Source organism: Lissotriton vulgaris, unplaced genomic scaffold (genome assembly GCF_964263255.1).
Source record: "Lissotriton vulgaris unplaced genomic scaffold, aLisVul1.2 SCAFFOLD_4996, whole genome shotgun sequence".
Lineage (NCBI taxonomy): Eukaryota > Metazoa > Chordata > Amphibia > Caudata > Salamandridae > Lissotriton > Lissotriton vulgaris.
The window spans coordinates 21703-28936 of record NW_028242369.1 but is presented as its reverse complement, the minus strand read 5'-3'; positions in this window follow the sequence as shown (position 1 = coordinate 28936).

Here is a 7234-nt window from a genome sequence, read left to right as displayed (position 1 = left end):
CACATATCCTTGTTTAAAACATATGTACTTACTCATAAAGACACTATTGAGACAGTCATTCACTCACTAACACACCTATACACACACTAATCCACCCATACAGTCTTGCACACATGCTGTCTTAAAAACACATACAAAGTGTGGCTCAATGGTTAGAGCGGCAGACCCTGATACAGAGGTCTAGCCCGGGACCAGGGTTCAATTCCTGCCTCGGCGGGTCTTGGGCTCAAAATTCCACAGACCTGACAATTCTCGCCTCGGTGCCTATTCTAATCATAAAGTCCCACTCTGCAACTCTGGGCAATAGCTTGCTTAATCTCCACAACGGCCCCACAACGCTAAGAATGCCTGGCCTTCACCCTTGGGGTGCCCAGGAGTGGATGCCTCACAGGGAAAGCCAGGACGGGTTCCACAGCGGTATTCGTACAAGCGCCTTGAGACCCTTGTAGGTTAGTAGAGTGCTATACAAGTATCAATTTACATTTACAAACAGTGAGTCACTCATTAATAGATCTATATCCTAAGTAATATCCCCCAGCGAACCATACAGACACTCATACTGGTACTCTAAAAAGCAACTAATAACCCATATACACACTCATGTAGCTACTCACCAACCCATGCAGCCACTTATACACAAAGAGAGACACTGATAAAGATATTTAGAAAAAAGAGGATATAAATTCAGTGATGGAGAATTAAAAGCAAGAAAAATTCCCCGCGCAGAGACCTTAATAAACAGAAATAAACAAAACGAGGAAGAAATAATGGTTTTAACATACAGTAAAGAGAGTTACAAAGTACAAAAGGTGCTGGACAAATACTGGAACATTTTAATCAAAGATCCAGATATTGGGAAAGAAGTGGGCAAACATCCCCAATTAACATACAGAAAAGCACTGTCTCTGTCTGACGAATTAGTCAGGAGTCATTTTCAAACTAAGAAACAAAATACATGGTTACAAAATGTTCCGAAGGGCTTCAAAAAATGCAACCAGTGCAAGGCCTGTAAGATTGGAAAAACAAGGAAATCAATCGAGGACCCACAAGGAAAAACTTTTAACATTGAAGACTGCATCACCTGCGAAACCACTTATGTGGTCTACCTGTTGGAATGTCACTGTGGCAAAAGATACATTGGCAGTACCATCTGTCCATTAAATAAAAGAATCCTTGAACATATAAGAGCAATTCAAAACAGAGACCTGACATATGCGATAGCCAAACATATGCTGACACATGAGAACAAGACATGGCAGGATATAACGTACAGTGGACTGGCTACGATACCCATCAATGAAAAAGGTGCGAACTGAACTCTCTCATTAACCCCTTCGATGCGTGTGACAAGGTCAGCTCGTCATGGGCGTTACCTGCGCTGTGCGTGTGACGAGTTGACCTTGTCACGTAACGCAGGATTTTTAAAATCGCAGCGCTCAGCGAGAAAACCGCTAGCGCGCATGCGGTTAAGACGCCTGGAATCAAGGTTAATTATTCAATTCAAAACCAGAACCCCGATGGGGTTAAACGGGGATGAGGAATTACATGTCCATCTATAGACATTAGTTGTGCCAAGAAAGAAGAGGAAGGGGAAAAAAAGTTTGTAGTAGAGATCAGGAATATTGGTAAATTGATGTACCTAATATGACACATGATATGAAAGGATTGAATAGAACACACATTTCTCCGATGTCAGATCAGGGCACTGAGACCTAAAATGTAGTTTCCAGGTACAATCTGGTAAATTGATGAATGGACACTGCGCCAAGGAAATATCTCTGTGATAAAAATAAGGGCACTGAGACCCAGAAATAGAGACTCCATACAATCCGGTTGAGTTCATAAATGGACACAGTGCCAAGAAATATGAACTAATACTTGCGACTAGGTAGATACCAGAAGCAGTTGGACAGGAGGTTCCTGTAAAAACAACCGGGACATTTGCATATATATATATATACACAATAAATATAAGGAGAAATGATATGTCAAATAATAATCACACATGCACATAGAGGCAAAAATGCGCCAAATTACATCACATAATGCATTTATGTATGCAATATACAGTTACATGAAGAGATTACTATATAAATGAATTGCTTTGCACTACCAGACCCAGAATGCACCATAATATGCTGACTAGTGTTACTGGTATAAAATTAAGAAATGAACATAGGACTAATGTTTTATACTGTGACCAAGACATGCCGGTCGAAACGTGTAGGTGTGGAAAGAGCTGGGATGGCAGAAGTCTTGAAATTAAACATTTAATGATATAACTTATCTGGGAGAGTGCAAGCGTATTCGGTTTGGTGGATAAATATATAAATAAATAAATAAATATATATATATATATATATATTGTGATTAAAAATCCAAAGGTTACAGGGACATCAAAGTTAAATTCCAAATTGACTCTCACAATACAATAAAAATTCAGCAGTTAAAGTTATGGTTAGCTGCAATATTCTTTAACTCGTGCCCTAGGGTAACTATATGTCGCGCCCCTGCCATGCACAGTTTTCTCCTCAATAATTTTACTGCAAATGGTACAGTGAAATTATCAATGATGTTATCAAAGATGTCCTGTGTGTTGTAATATGTCGTATAATTAGCATTGAATGGCGAGGGCATGAGTTATAGTCACCTGACGGCATGAGCCTGAAAGTGGCTTGGGGCAGGGGACTGCAGGACCCCCTTCTGTTAATTTAATATCCAGTCCCAGGAATGGGGTCCCTGGGGACTCATTGAGGCATGGTGAGGGAAAGTGCATGCCTCTCCCCATAAATTGATATATTTATCTTTGGGGATGGGGACCTCGGGCCCTTATTTAGTTATGGGTAGAGGGGTGCATGTCCCCTCCCATTTGACCTGTATTCAGACTTAGGATAGTACCCCAGTCATACCTCATCCCCAAATGTTTACAAACAGTGATCACTGGACACTGACATTTTGTCTTTTTTCTGATGCAATTCATCTGGAGTCCCACTGAATTGCAGCAACAAAAAATATTATTTTAAATATTTGGTCCTTTGGGGTGCCTCTGGGAACCCCACACAAGAGATATGTGCCATGGCTTTCCTACCTTGCCTCTTACGCCTTCTCTCAAAAATAATCTCAGAACAGGGAACTAAGTCTCCGAGTCCTGTATATGGCGGCAACATGTTTTTTCATTTTGCAGGCAGCCAATGAGAGCACTCACTCCTGTGGAAGTGCATTCCCACGGGAGCTAGGAGGCAGAAGGTTAAAAAAAAAACCCTAGGTCAATCTGAATGCACTTTTAAAAAATATTGGGCTTGCAGGTCTCTCAGTAAAGTCCCTTGAACCCAACAGTCTACATATACAAATATTTTTTTACCTTAATTTCTCAAAAGCTACTGGACGCATTTGCATCAAATCACAAAAGCATGTTTTCTGGATCACGATCATGCTTCCTGCCAAATTTTGGGTAATTCCATTGAGCCTTTGTTCTGATATTGCGTTGCAAACAAGTCAAAGGGAAATGTATAAGGTTTTTGTGTTTTGAGCCCCCCCTTTTCTTTGGCCTTCGCTTGACTGATCACCTTAAAACTTTCCATGAAAAAATGGGTAAAAAAAGAGCTTTGTTTTATCCTCGTTGGTTGTCGGGGTGATGACAACGGGGATTGGATTCCCTTCCATCGGTAGCGGGGTCGGCACCTCGAGCGGGGCAGAGGGAGCCGGGACATCGCCCCCGGCTGGAACCCTTCTCGGCTTCTTAGGTCTCCCGCCAGCCGGTGGTTGGCCCGATCCCTCCTCCCCGTCTCGCTCCGCCAGCCGCCTCTTTATGTCGGACATATCCTTACAAAGGGCCCGAACCATCTGCTCAGTCGTCATTCTCTTTGCGCCTTTCTTGGGCATCTCTCAGACGAAGTATCTAGAAGACAAAGAAAAAGATTAAAACGCTCAAAATTGGCTCTTCGTTCTGTCCCGAGCTCACGTGTAGCGAGGAGGTGCAGCTTCGGAGCACAAGAACAAGAGGACGTCTTCTGGTCTTGCGTCTCTTTTTATCCGTCTTCAGGGCGGGCGTAAACCCGCCCCTGCCCGTCCCGGGGGCGGTGCTGGCTACGTCGGTGTCTAGGCCAGCCCACTCTAGGGCGGGAAAAGGCGCGCCCCGGCTACGCCGCTTCGGGCATACCAGCCGAGACGCGCCTCCCGCCCAAAAATTGGCTTCCCGGGGGGATCGAGGCACTCCGCCATACGTGCGGGGGGACCGAGTGGTCGCCCCTTTCCAATTGCGTTGCAAACAAGTCAAAGGGAAATGTATAAGGTTTTTGTGTTTTGAGCCCCCCCTTTTCTTTGGCCTTCGCTTGACTGATCACCTTAAAACTTTCCATGAAAAAATGGGTAAAAAAAGAGCTTTGTTTTGGATATTTTTGTTAAGATTCATCAAACAGCAGCAACGTTAACAGCAAACCAAAAAAGGCATTTGCTATGAAAACGCAGACCTAACTATATACATTACATTTACATATATATATATATATTATTCTCAAACGATCCTGTCGCAGAGGGAACAGCTTAGCAAGTCGGTGCTGGATTCGGGGCCAGGACCGGGTCCCGTGTTTTAATCTTACACGAAAAGGGAAAACCAGCACTCTGCTCGTTGGATGCAATAAAGATTTATTCAAACACTGTTACAGCCTACGCGTTTCGAACCAAATGGTTCCTTCTCACGGCAGTGTTACACAGTTGTCCTACTTTACTTTCAATTATTTATATTTTTGTGCATCTAAAGGTGCATTATGGGACATGCAGTTCAGGGATTATTTTGCACAATTATTCATAACATTTGTATCATGTTATTACATGTATGCATTCACGTATATTAGTGGAATTCAGGCTTAGTGCCGTACATATGATTGATGTCCAATTAGCACTTAGATTGTGTGTCTCGGCAGTGTACTTTCCTGTGCACTTAAATGGAGCTTCTTCCTCCGTTTTTTGCCACTGAGATTTGTGACTGGTCCGGCTGTGCAAACAGTCTTATGTTGCTCGGGCTGAGTGCCCTTGCCACTGCCAATGATTAGACACTGAACTGTGCATATGCACTGATTAAGGAGAGCAATGAGTTTCATTTGGTCATGCCTTATCTCCCAATGTTGATTGAATTGATGAAATTCCTAAAGCAGATTTTGGAGTACATATGTTTAGAGGTGAAAGTAGAGTTCTTCGTCCCCATTTAAACCTATCGGTTGTCTCGTTTTGAGACTCATGATCAGTTTTGATTCTAATCTTCTTAGGTTTAATTTTCGGTTGCCAACACGTTCGTGCTGTTGAATTATGGCCAAGCCAAAAAATTGAATATCCATCCACGTTATGTTGTTGTGAGTTGCTACGTGTTTGGCCATAGCATACGTGAAGTCTTTGTTTTGTATGGCACGAATGTGCTCCAAGATCCTTTTCTTTAGAGCACAGGTGGTGCTACCAATGTACTTCTTCCCACAGTAGCATTGTAGCATGTAGATTACGAAGCTGGTTTCACATGTGATGTACTCTCTTATAATGTACGTTTTGCCTTTTGGATCAATTATTGTCTTTGTATTTTTTCCTATCTTGCAGGCCTTGCAAGTACTGCATTTGACAAATCCTTTCTTCTTTACCGTTAGCCAATTGTTCATTTTTTTTGTCCTCATAATGGCTGTGTACTAGGTGGTCTGAAAGGTTGGGAGCTCTCCTGTAGGTCATTAAAGGTCTTTCTCCCACATTTTTGCCTATATCTGGGTCTTTTTGAATCAGATGCCTGTATTTGCTGAGTATTTTCCGTATTTTGTGACATTCTTTGCTGTATGTAATGATCATCCTTGGGGGTTCAGTCTTGGTTTGTTTCCTGTTAGAATCAATGTCTGATGATTTAGGTAGTAATGTGTCAGCTCTTGTTTTATTTCTAGCTTTTTCTCACCCTGGATGATGTCTTGGTGTTTGTAACCGCGTTGCAAGAATCTTTCTTTGGTATCATCAAAGTTTTTTCCATTTCTCCTTCTTCAGAACAATTTCTCCGCATTCTTAACAATTCACCATAAGGGATGCTTTTCTTCAATTTTTCGGGATGAAAGCTTCGTCCGTGCAGAATACTGTTTGTGGCAGTTTTCTTCCTGAAGGTCGTTGTATGTATTTGATTGTTGTGTACATATACTTTGGTATCCAGGAATTCCACTTCTTTGTTGCTGATGTTATAGGTGAATTTTAAACCATCTGTGTTGTTGTTCAGTTTGTCAAAGAAGGTTAGAAACTCAGATCTCGTTCCTTTCCATAACAAAAAGAGATCGTCAATGTAGCGTAGCCATAACGCTACATTGGCCATATAGTGGTCGTTTTCTTCTCTCCAAGCTATGCTCCTCTCCCACCACCCCATCATGAGGTTAGCATAGCTTGGAGAGAAGGAAACTCCCATCGCGGTACCGCACTTTTGTATGTAGACTTTTTTGTTAAAAAGGAATACATTGTTGTATAGACAGATTTTATTCATATCAATCAGCATTTTAGAATGATCTCGTTCTTTCATTGGTCGCTGCATGAGGAAATATTGTACTGCATGGATGCCTATCTCATGTTCTATCGATGTATATAGTGAGATGACATCGATGGTTACTAGCATGTACGTGGGTTGCCATTGGGTATCCATTAGAATACGCAAAAAGTCTCCAGTGTCTTTAATGTACGAACTTAGAGTAGGTACTATGGGAGATAGGAAATGGTCAACATATTCCGACATATGTTCATATAAACTGCCACAACTGGAAATGATTGGTCTCCCTGGGGGCTTGTTAAGTGTTTTGTGGATTTTGGGAAGGAAATATATAGTTGGTGTGATAGGATGTTCCACCATTAGAAATTTATTTTCTTCCTCCGTTATTAGTCCTTTTTCTTTCCAAGTGTGTAATTTCATTTCTAGCTCATTTTTTAATCTTGGTGTTGGGTCTTGTGTTACACAGGTATAGTTTTTAGTGTTACCTAATTGTCGCATAGCCTCTTCCACATAGTCCACTTTCTCCATGATCACTATATTCCCACCCTTGTCGGCTGGTTTTATTTCAATCGTGGTGTTTTCTTTCAAAGTTTTTATTGCCAGGCGTTCTGATTTGGATAGATTTTCTTTTTTGATGTTTTCCGTTTGTATAATTTCTTCCAAATCTGCCAACACTAATTCGTAAAAAGTGTCAATTTTATTACCAGGGTTCAAGATGGGACAGAACTTGAATTTGTTTTTGAA